Source organism: Mytilus edulis, chromosome 11 (genome assembly GCF_963676685.1).
Source record: "Mytilus edulis chromosome 11, xbMytEdul2.2, whole genome shotgun sequence".
Lineage (NCBI taxonomy): Eukaryota > Metazoa > Mollusca > Bivalvia > Mytilida > Mytilidae > Mytilus > Mytilus edulis.
The window spans coordinates 11,174,954-11,194,734 of NC_092354.1; the positions used below are offsets into that span (position 1 = coordinate 11,174,954).

General features: G+C 33.2%; 1 protein-coding gene across 2 annotated transcripts in view; it reads right to left on the reverse strand.

Annotated features, from left to right (window-relative positions):
* Nucleotides 1-19,781, reverse strand: part of LOC139495125 (uncharacterized) — a 67,855-nt gene that overhangs the window by 18,018 nt on the left and 30,056 nt on the right. Inside the window, exon 1 of one of the 2 annotated variants that reach the window (XM_071283276.1) lies at nucleotides 2,039-2,228. The exons of the other annotated variant lie outside the window; for it this stretch is intronic. The gene's annotated coding sequence lies outside the window, so the exon portion shown is untranslated. Of the gene's footprint in view, nucleotides 1-2,038; nucleotides 2,229-19,781 lie in introns of those variants that run through there. 2 annotated transcript variants of the gene reach the window in all.

The following is a 19,781-nucleotide window of genomic DNA, read 5'->3' on the forward strand; positions in this document are numbered from 1 at the left end:
AGCAGACTACCAAGAAAAGCGGGCTTACCACATATATAAGTTGTAGAGAAACGATAATAATAATGATAATAAAACAAAACACCAACGCTCTTACAATAAAGATGAAGAGATAGAAAAATGTAAAATATTAAAGAATAAAATTGTTTTATTAATAGGAAAAATAAGAATAAGAATATCTTAACCGCAATAAGTCATCTTGGTCATAACAACTTTATAACCAAAACATCTAATATAAACTTATCATAAGCCACAAAGTCAAATAGTCAAATCCAGTAAAGAGAATATTAAAAAAAAAAAGTTTTTAAAATTTAAATAATTTTAAAAGAAATGAATTCAATTGTAAAATTGCGGAGCAATTTCTTTGAACAACAGGGATATATAATGAAGGTAAAATGAGGTAAAATATTTAAAGAAATAAATTTTAATATTTCATATAAAACTAAGTGAATCTTCTTTGTAATAGTAGAAAATAACTAATTCTTGTATAAAGCTTTTTGTATAAAACAATATAATTAGAAAGTGTATAATGTTATGTAACTTTTAATATATAAGTATTAGATGTGAAATTCTTCTTATTTGACACTTAGCGATATAAATAAGGTTTGACAGCTTAAACTCTTAGAAGTATTTCCTTTAGCAAATATATCTAATTCTTTCCTATTGTTCACCTAGAATTCTTTCTAACTAAATAATCGGATTTCCCTAATGGTCGTAAAAACAAAGTATTAGGTAATTAAAAATAGTAACCCCAAATAATGTAAAAATGTAAATTAGTTAAAAAGAGATCTAACCAATAGAAACTGTCCTTATAAAAATAAATATTCTAAAAGTCATTTTGATTGGTGAATAAAACAAGTCCAACCAGCACGTGTTCTTAGGGTTTAAAATAGGAAACCCTAAGGAACCAAACATTAATTTACTTGTATGGTTGGACTCGAAATAAACATATATAGACATCTTTGTTTTATTCACCAGGAGGTCTCGAAAGAACGCGAACGACAGTCCCCCAAATTGTTGTAGTTAATATAGAAAACAGATATGTAAAACAGAAACCAACAACACATAAACCCGTCAACGGGAAAGGGGAGGCAACTGCCTTAGTCTGTGCTTTCGCCCTCTTTCCCGCATAACAGATGCTTCAGTTTTCCCTATCTGACCAACCTTTTTTCACATAAAAAGTGGGACAAGTCACCCTGCCTAACCCCTACCCCGCCTAAATCTGCATCTGCTACTGAACCAAACCATGACACCGAATATATAATCAACTGAATTTGGGTGAAAATAAAGCTATATCATAAAGAAATGTGTGGTGTAAATGACGGTAAAACAAGTAAAAAATTTAAGCACGGGAAACGAATAAACAAATTTTAAGTTTAGTCATATGCAAGCATCAGTGTGTCGTTGCTCGTATTTAAAACACAAGCAGTTATGAGAAACTTATTTTCCTGACCTGTGTATTGTTCTTATTAATCAATTGTGTTTTGTTTGGTCGAACAATCAATTCCAACACCAAATCTCGTACACAATGATTTTTCAGGACAGTAAAATTCAAAATTTTAAAACGCTCTACCTCTTGTTTTAGATAACTAAATTACTGTTACTTATACTAAGATAAGAATCTTTGTTATGCTACTCTTCATATGTTTTCACATAAAACAAAACTAAATAGATTTTATATACTTGATTTTTTTGTGAAAGTTTAAAGGTTATTTGTTACACAAAGACATTGGTGCAACCTATATATTTAAATGTGACAGGGAAGAACAATGAAGGGTCAAGGTTAATCTCTTTATTTTGAAAAGTTTGACGTATAATTTACATTCAAAGATATATTTACTTTTGAAAGTACATAAAACAATTGACAAAGCATCTTTACTCCCCCCCCCCCCCCCCCCCCCAAAAAAAAAAAACAATTGGCAAATGTACATTAATCACTAAAAAGTTTTACATTTGTCAGTTAAAATTAACTGTTCCGTGCGTTTTTTAATGGATACTCGTGCCTTTCTTTATCCAAAACATAGATGGAAAAATAAGATACCTGTTTTTTTTCCAAAACGAACATGGATAACATATCGCCTATTAATGTATCTTGAAGGTCACATCAAATAATGTTATTTCCTGTAGAATCTCGCTACTGTTTACATAGTCTCGATCATCCAGCCGCTTTATTTTTCAAAGTAGAGCGTCTGGATGACTAGTCTCGATCACCCAGACGCATTATGAATATAGCGTCTGGATTTTTGTGTCCTTGGATTTCGTTCATAGATGGCGTTTTAAAATTAGGTAATGACCTTGACTACATGTCCCCGGAAGGAAAAACTTCAGGAATATGGACGATAACATGCGGCAGTGGTTGACCAGAGTTGAGCAGAGTTGTGAGGTTCAGTGTAAAATGAAACGTTTAAACAGCATGGAAACTAGACAATTAACTTATCAAGGTTCATGTTTACGAATGTCTCTTTTAATAGGATAGGGAAAAGGTAGTTTTTTAACACATAACTCAGAAAAGGGGGGGGGGGGGTGCAAACTTATCCTTGGTTGTTACAACCTACTGTTTTTGTACACCTTTATGCAACCAAGGATTAGTTTGCAAAATCATAACAACCAGAGGCGGATTTAGGGGGGGGGGGCCTGGCCTCCCCTTTTTGAGAAAAAAAATTGGTTGCTTATATAGGGAATCATTGAAGCGTGACTGGAGCGGGCCCCCTTTTAGGTCAGTCAGTGGGCCCCCACTTTGAAAATTTCTGGATCCGCCACTGACAACTAGTATCATAAAAATAAAATATTTGACAGTTTGTATTAGGTTAGTAGTTATTTTACCTCATGCATCGATCAATGAAATCTGAGACAACACAGTAATCTCAGCTGAAATCTCAATATAAAAAAAACCCAAAACTACCAAAATATTTGACTCTTGAGTTATACTGCAAATCACAAGGATATTTAATATGACTAATCTGCAGTAAGCACCAAGAATTGATGCTTAAAGGGAAGTCCCTTCTTGTACTTTATGCAGATGAGTCAAACTCCTAAATTATTTAGAATATATTTTAAAAGCATATTTTTAAGATTATAGATTCTGTGTCCAACCAGCAAAGATCATCAAGGGACGGTGCAAGAGAATATGAAATTCTTCTTACAATAAGACAATTTATCCTCATGCTATATACATGTATATGGATTATGCCATTTAGAATTTAGAATGCACTTAATGAAACTAACAATTAAACAAATACAGATTTACCGTAACAATTGTTGATTGCCATAACAGGCTGATTAGTATTGAGAATGAAATAAATAATATGACCAACAGAATACAGTATATTATAACTATCTATAATCTATGTACATTGTAATCTATGCATAAAGTATCTGCATTGAGTTGCATCTGAAATAGTAAAATACTGACATATTATATCTTTTCCAGGTCAGTTATCTGTATTGAATGGCTGGAGAATACATACCTAGTACAAATGTATATAGGGGAACGAAGAGGCCTCACATATAACTGACTGTCATTGGGTAATTTTATTATTAATAAAAAATTGAGAATGGAAATGGGGAATGTGTCAAAGAGACAACAACCTGACCAAAGAGCAGAAAACAGCCAAAGACCACCAATGGATCTACAAAACACTGAGAAAATCACGCACACAGAGGCATGCTTCAGCTGCCACCTTAACAAAAATGTGTACTACTCCTGGTAACATGGGGTCAAGGTGATAATGAATGTTATACTAGACTCCGAAATATATAAATGAACTAAAATTAAATATCATACAAGACTAACAAAGGCCAGAGGCTCCTGACTTTGGACATGCGAAAAAATGTGTAGGGGTTAAACATGTTTTGCAAGATCTCAACCTATCCAGCTAGCCATTGTAGAAAAACAAAAACAATAGGCACATTAAATCTCAGTTTAAAGAAGTCATATTTAGTCCTATGTCAGAATAGGAAACAAACCAAACTAAGCAAAATGACGATGAAAAAATTTACAAAGGACTAGCAGTTACTGACATGTTCCTCGGACATATGTGAACTTAACTTTAAATGTCATACACTATATGCATGATATGTTTTATCACTTTTTGACTTTTTTTTTTTTAGCATATGAAATATATCTTGAATATATTGTACCAATGGTTTTTTTAAGAATATTTTTTTGGCACCCTTATACCGGTACGACATGAATTACCAATAAGAAAAATAATTTCTTTGGTTTTATTCCGATACAGATACATGAAGTCAGACTAAATGTTTTTGAACCTTGCATATCTACTTGAACTTGTTTCTTAGTTTTGCAAAATTACTTTATTCAGTAAAATTTCTAAACAAATGTATAGTTTTGTAGACATTGGCCTCACACAAATTGCATTTTATTAAACTTGAGCTAATTATATTTCAGCAAAAGGCTTTGCAGCCATACAAAACATGTATTTCATCTTGGAAGAAAAAGAACAACAGTCCTGATGATGGTGACAGGTCAAATTAATCTACCAGGTAACACATACACAACATATTGTTTTAAGGCTTTTCCATTTAAACATACATGCATGCATATTGGGACCAGGGAAGACACTTAGAGATCCAAAGTTATAATGTGGGGTGGGGTTAATTGCAATGAAAATGTTAGTGAAATTCTCAATTGGCTTCTATCAGTTGATTATTGATTAAGTATAAATTTAACTTTATTAGCTATAGTTGAAAAATCTACTTTTTTCATCTGTTATATTTATCCTTCCATGGATGGGCACTTGTTGTTTAACTTACATACATTATTGTTATGTTAGTTTAGTAAAATATAATAATGGATTAAACCCAGATTTTAGTTAAATATAGCCTCCTTTTGTTGTGCTTGATATCCTGAAATTTTTTTATATTAAGATAAGTAAGTTAACACTTATAGATATTCTCCATCAAATATAATATTTTTTTACAACCAGTATATATTTTAAATGGAACGTCAGAAAGCGAGAGTAAAAAAAAAACAATTCACAAAAACAGAAAAATTGAAACAAATGCATGACATAGATGTGTTGAAAAACAAAAGGAATGTTTCTCTGTTTAAGAGTTATTGTATGGACTACAAACACAATACAACCCTCTTAAAACCCAGGTTATATCAGGTGTTAAAAGTGAACATACACTGCTTGTATATGATTTATAGTTCATAACAGTCTCATTCTGTACCTCTGTCAAATTAGCCATACTTGGTATAGAATAAAGATTATTTGTACACAATGATTATGATTTTCAATGTAAAGTTTCACATAGGAAAATAACTTTGTATAATTTTCATATGTCTGTTTCCTGTAAACTAGTAACGATTACCAGTATAGTTGTATAGTTCTGAGCATTTTGTCAAACATATAAACTTGTAATAATATTCCCTGAACATTTTGGTACAGGATTGTGGGTAAAACTCTTAAAATATAAATATTTCTGTAACAATTGTACATGTAATAACAATTAGCCACTTCATGATATCCATTACCAAAAATGTTGTATAGTCTGATTATAACCACAGAATTTACTTTGCTTTTCAGATACTAGTGAAGAAATAAAGAAACAAGAGTAGACACCATTTGACCAACTGTGCTTACAATACTTGTGCAATAGTTGTAATTGATGTCCATACTACATTGTAGTGTCATACATGTATGATAATACATTACAGCATCCATAGAATTATCATCTTGGTCGTCAATGCCTCTCATTTCTTAATAAATTGCATTTGTTATTTTGGTTGTATGATTTTCTAAAAAGACTTTTTTGTTATTAATGGAGTAGAATGTTGAAAAAACAAATGACAAAGATCATTGCTGAATGAAGTACAAGTATTTTTTTTAAAGTTTAAATAGACAATTGGTATGGTGTTTGAGTGATTTTAAATAGATATTTCTTATTTGTTTCCAGTACATTAATAAGCACTTTATCACACAATCAGTGGCAGATCCAGAAATTTTCATAAGTTGGGGCCCACTGACTGCCTAAGAGGGGGTCTGGCCCACTCCAGTCATGCTTCAGTGATTCCCTATATAATCAACCAAATTACTTCCAAAAAAGGGGAAGCCAGGGGCCGCTGGCCCCCTCTAAATCCGCCTCTGACAATACCATGAAAATAAATTAGCTGTAGCTATTTGTTGTATTTCGTTTTACATTGTTTATTTCTGACATAAAACCCGCTTAAAAAAATACAATTTGAAACTAGAAACACTTCTAAAAATTGCATTTTAATATTAAAACCAAAGAGAATGAAGAAAGAACACTATCGAGTGTACCTTAATATGATTCTGAAAAGTAATCATTACATTGAATGCTTATAATTATAATGAGATATGGTATGATTGCCACTGAGATTTATATCCACCAGAGTTCAAATATTGTGCATTCAATTTGTAGGTCACCTTTCAACCTTCAACAATGAGCAAAATCCATAGCCTATAGTAAGCTTTAAAATGCTCTAACATGGCAAAAAACATTGTTAATCTAACTGATATTTCTAAATTACTGAATGTTCAATTGTTATGATGGAGAAAATAAGTGGCATTACAGTTTATCATGTTTATGTCATGGACACAAAGACTATCTAGGAGTTTTGCCTACTTTGGACAGTCAAACGACAAGTAGGAATAAAAAAATCTACTTTAATGTTGAATATATTAAATTGATAATAGATATGGGGAATGTGTCAAAGAGACAATTAAGTAGAAGAAAACAGCCAAAGGACACCAATGCTTCTTATCACAGCAAAGAAAATCCAGCTCCCTCAGGCAGGCTTTAGCTGAACTCTAAAACAAAATGTGTACTAGTTCAGTGAAAATAGATGTCATACAAAACTTCAAAACATAAATGAACTAAGATTGAAAGTCCTACAAGGCTATTTAACATGCATAAAAATAAGAAGATGAGTATAAAAAAGATGTGATATAATTTCCAATGAAAAACTATAGGTTACTGTACAGCCTTCAACAATGAGCAAAACCCATACAACGTAATACAAATATACAGTTGTATAAAGATGAAGGAAAAACAAACGACAACCACTGAATTAGAGGCTGTTGCCTTGGGACAGGCACATATATACATACATACAGAATGTGGTTGGGTTAAACATGTTAGCGGTATCCCAACCCGCCCCCCATACCTAGGACAGTGGTGTAACAGTACAACATAAGAACGAACTATAAAAAAATCAGTTGAAAAAGGCTAGTCATCAGATGGATACAATTAGAAATACTACCTACATAGAGTGGACGTGGCCGGGTACTTGTATATCCCAACAACAAAGGTACATTTGAGTATGATTGCCAATGAGACAACTCAATCAAAGTTCAAATCAAGTGGATGTTATCAATTATAGGCATTTTTTAACCCCAACTGTACAGTCTTCAACAATGAGTAAAACCCATATATAGTCTGCTGTTAAACAGGTCGAGAACTCTAGATTTTCTGACGTCAGAATATATTTGCATAGTAATTTCCAAAACACAAGGCCAATATGACCTTGAAAAACTGACCAATCGATTCAATGAACTACAATTGCATTGTGGGCTACTACGAGTAAACTACTACTTAAAACACGTGGAATTAGTGGGAAAACAGTCAATTAATATATTGTCTGGGACTCTCATTACCAAAGTTTTTATTCTGCAAATATATTTAATGTAAAATATATAACGTAATCTTCAATTTGCATGCTCAGATTAAAAAAATATTGTTTATTGGCTTCATGATTCGACATTCTTTTTCGCCTTACAAAAGTAGTTGAACCGGTTTTGTGCATTGTTATGAATTGAACCATGTGAACCTGCATTAATTTCACGACACGACACAGTGAAATATCCAATGAAGTGACCACTGTCCAGTAAGAAAATCATTTGAGCTCTTTTAAACCTGTATAATGTCATTGCAAAATCATTTCTGCCTAGAAAAACACGAAACTTTCATTGAAACACTTCTTTCTGTACTGTATTTTTTTAACAGGACCTGAACTAATAGTGTTATGAAAGCGGCAGGGGCAGGTCCAGTCATTTTAAAAGGGGGAGGTCCTAACCCTGGACAAAAGGGGAGGGGGTTTCAACTAAATGTCCCCATCCAAATGCACTGATCGTCCAAAAAAAGGGGGTCCATCCCCCGGAACCCCCCCCCCCCCCCCTTAATCCGCCACTGAGCGGGTATGGTATATAGCTCAATACATTTTTTATAGTTTCATCCATCGATAACATCCGTTTGTTGCTAATTTTATCACAAAATATACCTCAGAGGTTTTTTATCGTTCGGCTGCTGTCCTGTTGACATATGTAAAATATCTCCAATATTGAAAGTCTCTGGATCATTGTGGGTGCCATATTACCTATTTTTTTTCTTTCTAAAACGTGCTTTGTATATAGAAATAAGAAGATGAGGTATGAGTGCCAAATGAGACATCTTTCCAACAAAGACATAATTTAGTAAAGTAAGCAGTCATAATTCCAATGCTGAAAAGGAAGCTATTAATGACCCAAAAATTACTTATGTAAAACAATCCAAACAAAAAAAAACCAAAAAAAACCGGCCCAATTAAATATATTAAAGGACAAGAAATCTATCCCATCAAAACAAAATATATTGTATAGGAGCCTGTATTTCAGTGGTTGTCGTTTGTTTATGTGTTGCATATTTGTTTTTCGTTCATTTTTTTTTATATAATTAAGGCCGTTAGTTTTCTCGTTTGAATTGTTTTACATTGTCATATCGGGGACTTTTATAGCTGACTATGCGGTATGGGCTTTGCTCATTGTTGAAGGCCGTACGGTGATCTATAAATGTTTTTTTATTTTCTGTGTCATTTTGGTCTCTTGTGGACAGCTGTCTCATTGGCAATCATACCACATCTTCTTTTTTATTATAGACCCAACGCTGCAATTTTCACAAAACATATTAAATTTTTCACCTTGTCGCACATACATATTGATAAAATCATTACAGCTTATTTCCTAATGCATGTGGAGCAAAACTTTGGTTAGCTTGCTTGCTTTGTTTGTATATTGTACAAAATATAAAATGTACAAGTTAAACTATGCCTATATAAATATATTGTTTAAAGATGTCAATCTTATTTTCAAAGCTTGTATAAACAACTATACAAACAAAGCAAGCCAACCAAAGTTTTACTTTGCAGGTTTAAGAAATCAGCTGTAATGATTTTATTCAGTTTGGCAAATGTCCGAGCCCGTTAAAAAACAAACAAACTGAAACTACAGTTGCTGACTTCACTACCTTCAAAAAAAGGGGAACAGTTTGGAAGTCCCATATACTGAAATGTGACCAACAAAAATACTTATAGATTTTGTTAACACTGCCATGTATGTAAATATTTCTTCGCCTTTTTTACGAACACAAAATTCAAGGATCCCACATTTGCCTTTAATTATCTATACGAACATTGCTGTACTCTTGAATATCAGCCCCGGCTGTTATCGACGGCTTACTTTACACCAGTAAGTTTGTCTTATGGGTTTTTTCGCTGTTGTTTCGTTGCTTCTGGTGGACAAATACATGAAATTTCTGTGCCATCATCAAACATGTTAATGGCTATATATCGGGTAATTCAAACCCTTTTTTCTTCGCATAGAAACAACTCTTCGTTAATCTGAGCATGGAAGTAATATTTTATATCACAAACTATAAATGAGGATACACAAAATGAAAAACTAAGCGAAATTGTGAATCCCGCATTGCACGAAAAAATGTGTTGAATTTCAGTAAATAACACGTGTTCTTGGTTGATTGTAAACACGTAGTAGTCCATCATGCATTGTGACTCATTTAGTGGATTGGTCAAAAACCTAGGTAAAAATAAATTGCGTCACATGTAAATAAACAATTACATGTGCGAGAACATAAGTATGCTAATTTATGCATTTCCATATAAGGTAGTGGTCCTGACCTGTTAAAGGCCCAGACATAAATTATATGAACAATTCAAATGAGAAACTGACGGCCTAATTTATTACAAAACAAAAAATATCGAAAATTAAAAATTACATGCATGAACCAACAACAACCACTGAACTAAAGCTTAAGGCATAACACTGTACAAGGGTTAAATAATACTATTAATTTGAAAGCATGCCTTTTATGGCTTTATTTGTAAATACCCAGCTATCTATCTAATTGCCAACTGCAGAAATTGTAATATTTCATAAAAGGCTATCAGGAACTATGATACTGAAAATATATGGTTTTTGGTAGGGTTTGTGTTGCTTTCTTTAGTTTTTGTTGTTGCGTTGTGTCCTTCTTTATGACTATAAATACTAGGAAAAAGAAATAACCTAGTAAACTGAATTAGTAAGTCTATCAAGCCTCTAATCCTTGTTGTTAGGGTATATTAAGAAAATAAAATTGCAATGAATAACAATACAGTAGAAAGTAGGTCAACAAACACTATCTCGATGTGGCTATATATGTATGTAGATTTATGTTAAATTGAAGGGTAAATAAAATAATCAGATTTTCCTGTTCTTTTTATAGTTAAAACCATTCACAGCCAAAAATATCCAGTAAGGTCTAGATCACTCACCTGCTGATTGAGCACCTGCTGATATAGCACCATGCTAATACCATCAGCTGGCGATACGGCACATTTTTTGGAAAATTTGATTTGCCTCCCTTTGCACAGTGTCTTTTAAGTTTTAAAGAAAAAAGTATTATTGATATCATTTAACTACTAGTAATTGCCAAAAAAAAATACATTTTACGAAATGTGTTCCTTCACAACCATTTTTAAACTTAAAAAAATATATCAACAAATGTATTTTCACAAAAACAGATCTAATATACAACTATTTTCTTCTCATTTTAACATAATTTAAATTGTTTTGTCGAGATTTATTTGAATAAATACTTTGAAAATGTAAGTATTTTTTTAATTGGTTTTGTAGTATCTCCTTAAGATTTAAATAAAATGTAAACTATAAGCTAAAAGATTAAGATTTAATTTTCGTTCTAAATATTTTTCATATAACTCACCAATAACGATGCATGCCCTGTCATATATATGAATGAAGTTCTGGATGGGATGTTTATATATATTAGAGAATAATGGACAAAGACAACAGAATGGACACAAAAAGGGAATAAAAACAATAGGAAAACAATACAGAATAATATATGTAAACTACAACTTAAAGACAAAAATGTAAATCTCGTTCTTATTAGACAAATAATGGTGCCTGTCATACACATAAATGAGGGTCTTGATGGGGTGTGGATATAACAGGGGAAAAAATGGAAATAGAAGACAGAATGGACAAAAATGAATAGATAATAATATGGGGGAAAAAGAAAAATAATGGGATGTTAAAATTCAAAGAAGAGAGAATAATGGGATGTTAAAATTCAAAGAAGAGAGAATAATGGGATAAAATATAACAAACATATAGATAGAGCAGGAGCATTTTTTTTCTATTTGAATTTAATGCACAATGAAATAACTGCCTCTAAAGCTAGATTGTTCAACAAATACACACTTGGATATCCACAAATATTCTAATAAGAAGACAATCGAAAAAAAATCAAGACCACTTACAAATAACACTTGTAAGATTTTTTTTCACTGTATCTTATACAATTTTACTAACTGGGTGATATGTTCTATTCAGACAAAAACTACAGTTACCATCACCCGCTTGTCAACAGTGAAACTGTAGACGCATTTTTCGCGAATTTATAGTTTGTCAAAGTTTATGCAAACTTGAATGCAAACGTATGTTAGAAACAAATGATATAAACGTGTGCTCGCTGAACCGTTTTTGTCCTTTTTGTTAGAAAGAAACACACTCTAAATACGGAACAACTTCAGTTTTTTTGTGGGGTTCGTGTTGATCAGTCTTGTGTTTTATATGTGTGTGTTTTGTGTACTTTTGTTTGTTGGTCATTTTTTCTTTTATCCATGGTGTTGTCAGTTTATTTTCGACTTGTTGGTGTGAATATCACTATGATATCTTTTTCATCTTATTTAATGTTTTCAATTATAGTAAAACAGCTTGCTGAATGAGTGACGATATTTTCAATTCTTTCTATTATAAAAAAAAATAATCCACGACTAAGAGATTGATTTTTCAGAGAAGAATTAAGCGCGTTACATTCAAAGCTCTGTGGACAATTTAATTTTGAGAAACCGTAGGACTTGACTACAGCTAACTTGAAAAGGGCATTGTTCGAATCGTATATCCATGTAGGCTCCTGATTTTCCGCCAGTTTTATCACATCAACTTTGAATTTGTATTTATTATTATCAAAGTCTAATAGAGCATATATGATAATGCTTTTCCGACGTTAATACCAACAATGTACTTCAGGATTGTAATCGGACGAGAAAGACTTTGTAAAGTGTGGGGCTTGGTCATTTTTTACATAAAAGTATCCAAGTTTCTATGTCTCGTTCCAACGTTTTCTTATTGGTTGTTGTCGATACTTTTTTTCCCCATCGGGATTCTTTAACGTTTTCTTTTCATTAAAGCCCTGGTCACAACGAACCTACGACACATCTATACAGCGCCACGACATGACATTTGGTCAAATCGCGGGTCATCTGTGGTCGTCGTAAGACAATCGCACGACAGTCGCACGATATTTTGAGCATCGTGGTGCTGTCGTGTGTCGTGGGACGAAAATTGGACATGCACCTTTTTTGCTCTACGATTTTTTATCGTGTCACTGTCTTGTGGCTGTAGTGAAGGTGTCTTACAATCGTCGTGCGACTGTCGTGCGATAAACACATTGTCGTGGGTATCAATATAATGCATTTTAATCAAATAATCGTCGCACGGCTGTCGTACGACAATCTCACGACTGTCGCAAGACACTCGTGATACAGTCGCACGATTGTCTCACGAATACCAAATTTCGTACGATGCTCGCACAACATTGATTGTCTGTCGTACGACAGTAGTACGTTCGTCGTGCAACATATTTTCGTTGTATTTAGCAGAGCACAATGCTGCGGGAATGAGTGTTTGGAAAATCATACTGTCTACCATTTAAACAAGACAACGATTATGCTTGGCCCTGCTAAATAGGCGCCTTGGCGGACTACAACAAGAGAAACTGTTAGAGTTGAATCATACCCGTGAACAGTATAGGAACCAGCGAAACGCCCGACGTTGGTGGGTTAGGCCATGGATCGAACGTCGCCAGATGTTTGGGCAGTATAGTACACTGATGTAAGAGTTGGAGCGGAAATCTGCCGGTGATTTCGTTGGATTCATGCGTATATAGCCTTGCATGTTTCAAGTCGCATCACAGTGGCACGACAGTCGTACGACAGTGGCACGATAGTGATACGACAGTAACACGCGCATCCCATGACATGAAAAACTGAAAAATATCCCAAAACAACTCACGATTGTCGTACGATTATCGCACGACTGTCACACGACCGACTTGCGACACACACACGACAGTACAATTAAAATTGTTTTGTTCTGTCTTGTGCCCATCGTGGAACCATCGTGGACATGTCGTTTCTGATGTGACCACACGAAATATTTTTTTTGACATTTTGCACGACAGCGCCACGACAACTATTTTATAGACTTCACTAATCATAATTAGAAGCATTAAAAAAAGAAACACAGATATGATAACAAAAAAAATCAATTCCCTAAAAATGAATTACTCCACAACCTAACCAGAATCGAGGCGAATTTCAATCTTTTTAGGCCGTATGTAGATTTGTTTGTGTTGTTGGATTATTGTCTAATCAGAGACATATTATATGTCTCAGGTTATTGACCACGGGTGTCATTCGTTTTAACGAGAGAAATAATCGTGAAAGAATATCTAACGGGGTCAAGTATTGCGAGACGATCGTGAAAGATCTGGTACCGGATCGTGAAAGACATTTAATCGAGAAGACATATGAAAGACCAGTAAATAATCTAATATATAATTAATTACACAGACAAATTTACAAAATAAAACTGTCTGTCAAAATGGTTTAATATTATGATCAGTATGTGAGAAAATCCAGTTTTAAAAGTACATAGTTTTTACAAAACAACAAAAGGCAGATTGCTTCTCGACATTTCAATGACATCAAAAATGTAAACAAACATGATTTTTTTACAAATTCGAATAAAATAAACTACTTTTATCCGAATTAGGGCATTCAATTTGAATGAATCAAATGGTTCTCATAGTTAGTTTGTATAAACATAATCTGAAACTTGGTAAAAAAAGAAATATTCACACAAAATAGATTTTTCGGATCGTGAAAGATCACGTACCGCTTTTTGAAGATCGTGAAAGATCTGATGCTACGAAGACGTTTAAATTATTCTTCAATTATATGATAATTAATATTTGTTTTTGGTATTGAGAAAATCTAGATTGGCCAAGATCCTCAATAAATATAGACATTTTAAAGTATCAATATTTTCAGAAAATCTTATGATGATTAGGTGCCACGCAATATCACTGTAGGACATAGTGCAGTCCCCAAAAAGTAAATTTTATATTATCTGGGAACAGTATATATCTAAATATATATGTTTCTGATATTGTCAACCAATGTATGTATATTGTTATTATTCTGCAAGTTACACCCGGCACTTGAAACTTTTGTTTAAACATGGACCTCGAAGAGGAGCCAAAAAAAAAAACCCAAACTGGTATGCATAAAGACAATCCATATTATCGCTTGCTCAAGATATAAGCTGGGAAACATGAGGTTTCATTTGTACAAGTACAAATAATACAAACAAATTATTATTTGTGCATTTGAACATGTTATTTGTATAATAGTTGGCTGATTGTAGGATGAAGGTTTTTAATGTAATGCGAAGTACTCACTTATCACGAGTTATAGGATTTATATAATACATTTTGTATATTGGATCCTATAATCACATGGATTCATCTGACCTCGACTTTGCCTCATTTCATGGATGAAGATTTAGTTTTGTGGTCAAGTCCGTATCGCGGATTCCTTAAGCTTTAGGATAACTGTCTGTTGTTATGATTGTAAGGTGTACATTTTCGACTTCTGCAAGGTTTCAAATAACATTGACCTCATTATCATTCATGTTTTTTTTATGTCGTTTGGACTTTTGTTTACATACCTGTATGCTATAGCGCCACGGTATTTGGTGTATGGTGTAACATGTCTGTCTGCATGTTTCATATATGACGTCAATTGTATTTGATATATTGAATGATTGTAAGATGTCTATGTCTGGCTGTCGGTCAGAGTTCATATACTTTCGACCTTATGTTCCGAATTAATTGGCCAAACATAACTTTTACATTTGTCAGTTTCTAAGGTACTGTAAGGATAGGAACACCTATATTTGGTGTACGGGATGTTTGTAGAGATCTGTATATATATGGCTCATCTGACCTTGACCTCTTTTTATGAACCATTGACAATCTTAAGCGTATTTGACACTTCTATTAAAACCTTTAATATTACAGACGTTCAACAAATATACTATCATAAGTAAAGCAGACGAGACATTTCTGCATTTGTGCTCTGGTATTCTTTAGTCTGTAGTATATAGTTATCTGCTACGTTGTATATAAAGATACATAGAACTTAAGAAAGTACTGTTGTACAAAATGTTGGTTATCGTTCAATCTCAAATTGTTCATAAACGATGCTGTTTTTGTTATAAGTTTTTGGTTGTTGGTTAACATTTTGGTTTAAACGTTGCATACCCATATTATTGGCTAAATAGTGGCGGTCTGCCTGAATTGTACAAGACCAATTCTCAGAGCTGAATTTTTCACACTGATTTAGACACGCGTTTAGTTGGGTTTTTTTTAACTTTCGGGGTAAAGTGTTGAATTTAAAAAAAAATAAAAGCTTTAATATTCATTCGTATCAAAATAGTTACAGGATTCAAACAGTTGCAGGTATATCAAATGGTAAAAGAAATATTGATATCGGATTACTAGTATTAAGTCTTGTCACGCATTATCTTTCACGATCAAAATAACGCGTTGCCTGATCTTTCACGATCAAGTTTGATGAAAATTCAAAAAAAATCAAGGTTTTCATAAACAAATTAACGCTTTTAAGTGAAGAGCATACTTTTATTTTACTGTACTATCAAATACACCAAAGTTTAATTTCAAATATATCATGATATATTGAAATATTACCATTATAGGTACATATATGATGGTTTTTTTTAATTAATTCCAAAGACATGCAGTGCGCCTTTTGTGTTTTTCCATAAAGTACTGCATATTTTCTTTATCTTATTGCACAGTAATGTTGAGGAAGTTGAACCATTTTGACAGACGTATTTTTTTGTTCGGATTTGTTCCGCGTTTTGAAAATTAAGCGATTTTATCCCAGATTCTGAACTAGAATTTACATTAATTGTCTTTCATGATCCGGTACCAGACCTTTCACGATCGTCTCGCAATACTTGACCCCCGTTGGATATTCTTTCACGATCATTTCTCTTGTTAAACCGAATGACACCCGTGTTGACGTTTATCAAACATATTCAAAATTTGTTTTAATAAGAAAAGTCGAACAGACTATAGTGAATTGCATGATCGACGAACGTTAATGGTCTCAAGTAGAAATCGGGGATTCATAAAAAAAAAAAAGGAAGGGACTATGGGGCTCAAGATAGGATCCTGCATGTCCTCAAGCACCTATACCTTTCGTCGTATATCTTTTCAACTTTGTCAGTTCTTACACATTAAATAAACAAGAAGCTCTCAAGAGCCTGAATCGCTCATGTTATTTTTTGGCTTAAATCTTTCATTAATGAATATTTTTGCTTTTCAATATATATTAATGAGTGGCTTAAAAATGCCATTTAAATGTTCATTGCATCTGTCATATTTTCTTCAAAAGCAAATAAATGCATTTTACCCATATGTTCCATTTTAGCCATAGTGTCTATGTTTCTTGCGTACAAGGAAATAAAATACAAAATTTATACTAGATTCATTTGAGAAGAATTTTAAAGTTAAAAAACAAATACAACTTGGGAAAAACTGTCCTTAAAGTACAATAACTCCTTAAGTGGTCAAACTTTTTTGTAGGTCTTATTTTGCTGAACATTTTTGCTGTTTACTGTTTATCTTTATCTTCAATAATATTCAAGATAATAACCAAAAACTGCAAAATTTCCTTAAAATAACCAATTAAGTGGCAACAACCCAACAATGAGCGTTCGATTTGTCTGAACATTTCAGGGCTGAGAAATCTTGACCTATAAAACATATTTACCCCATGTCAGATTTGTTCTAAATGCTTTACTTTCTGAGATATAAGCCAAAAACTGCATTTGATCCCTATGTTTTATTTTTAGCCCTGGTGGTCATGTTTGTTGATGGATCTAAAAATTCAGACACAATTCATAAACTAAATTAATAAAGAAACATTCTTTCCACGTCCACTTGTATTTTTGTCCATCTGATCAGTTAAGCCTTTTTCAACTGATTTTTATAGTTCGTTCTTATGTTGTACTGTTATATCACTGTCCCAGGTTATGGGAGGGTAGGGATCCCGCTAACATGTTTAACCCCGCCACATTATTTATGTATGTGCCTGTCCCAAGTCAGGAGCCTGTAATTCAGTGGTTGTCGTTTGTTTATGTGTTACATATTTAAGGCCGTTAGTTTTCTCGTTTGAATTGTTTTACATTGTCATATCGGGGCCTTTTATAGCTGACTATGCGGTATGGGCTTTGCTCATTGTTGAAGGCCGTACGGTGACCTATAGTTGTTAATTTCTGTGTTATTTTGGTCTCTTGTGGACAGTTGTCTCATTGGCAATCATACCACATCTTCTTTTTTATATTTTAAAGTTAAGAAGTATTAGGCACAATAGTTTTAGAGCAGAAGATTTTTAAATGTTAGCAAACCTGATGAACAAATTGTGTAAACTTGTCTTTAAAGGACAATAAGTCCTTAAGGGGTCATTTGAAAATATTGGTCATTTAACTTTTTTGTAGATTTTACTTTGCTGAACATTATTGCTGTTTACAGTTAATATATATCTATAATAATAGTCAAGAAAACAACAAAGAACAGCAAAATAAATTTCATTAATGGGTTGTTCGATTCGTCTGAAAATTTATGGGCTGATAGATCTTGACCAATTTAACAATTTGACCCTGTCAGATTTGCTCTAAAAGCTTTAGTTTTTGAGATATAAGCCAAAAACTGCATTTCACCTTATGTTCTATTTTTAGCCATGGCGGCCATGTTTGTCGATGGATCAAAACTTCGGATAAACTTTATAAACAAGATACCCTAAGGAACATTTTAGTTAAAGTTTGAAAGTATTTGGCCCAGTAGTTTCAGAGGAGTAGATTTTTAAAATAGTTTACGACGACAGACGACAGAAGACGGACGACGACGGATGCAAAGTGATGGCATAAGCTCACATTGGGCCCGAAGGGCCCCGGTGAGTTAAAAAATGCGCTTGGAGGCAAATACCTTTATAACGTGTTGTTATAATTTTACATCGGATAACCGTGATGGCATTCCAGTGTATTGCTGTAGCCTAGATTTCCATTACGTAACTTTCGTGTTGGGATTGTAACCGATCTATAAACATGATAAATACGCGGACATTATCAAGTGCCAAATAACATTTCCTATCGCTTGTTATAATTTCATGTTTTCCGATGTTCAGTACTTCAGTTCTTTGATTATATAACAGACAAGAACAACATACAATTCTTCAGTATATTTTTTTTTAAATTCAATTGCGTTACATTGCTTTCAATTTTAAGCAAATTATTCAAAAAAATGCTTCCAGATATATATCAACGAAGAACGTTTATAGTATTCAGTTAGTATTTGGAAAAAAAAATCCAACATATTACGAGTACTTATAGTCTTAATATTTTTGCGTGAACCACCTGAGGGGTTCACGCTTACTTATTGGCAAGTTTTTTTTTAGGGGTTCTCTCCTATATATTGGCGAGTTTTTGATGTGTCTATGGGCCACTCGATATCTCTCGGCAGGAAGTCGGGACAAGATGGCTATACTTTTTTGAAGTCATTGCAATAGAAACTATACGCATGGTTTCCGGCGAAAAATATCATGAACCAGGAGAAAAGTAAAAAAAAAACTTTCAAAATATAATAAATATGTTTCCTCTAAGCTTTTTCAATTTCACAGTATAAATGCGCAAACTCGAAATATACTTACCTTGTATAAAAAAATTGAAAACAACACGCTTAATTATTTCTTGCGTCCGAAGCGCTTTTCTGGATTTACCTTCATCGGGAACGCTCAAAGCCAAACATTTGAAATCCGACGATGTATAAGTACCGAAACCGTTGTCTTGAAGAGCTATATGTCAAAAAATACCAAAAATAAATAGCCAAATTCATCTAAAGCCAACTTTGCCTGAGGGAGTTGAAACCTTAGTTTCTTAATAATTTCTAAATTTATAAACGGACAATTTAGTAAAGTTTGTTAAATCATGTCAGTACCGAAGTACTGACTACTGAGCTGATGATACCCCCGGGGACAGATAGTCCACCAGCAGAGGTATCGACCTTGTTATGTATAACCTTGTTATGCTTGGACATTTTTCAGACCGTTTACAAAAATAACTTTTTTCGGATAACGGTTTCAGTGATATTGATTTTGCTTTAATAAGCGAATATCTATAACAATAGCAATATTCTTGTGAAGTTTTACGATGATCGGAGAAAAAATGCCATAGGAAAAACGGAACTCTGATCTTTGCACACAAAATGAAACGTTGGACATAACGTTTTTGCGTAAAAATGGGCCGGATAATTAATCA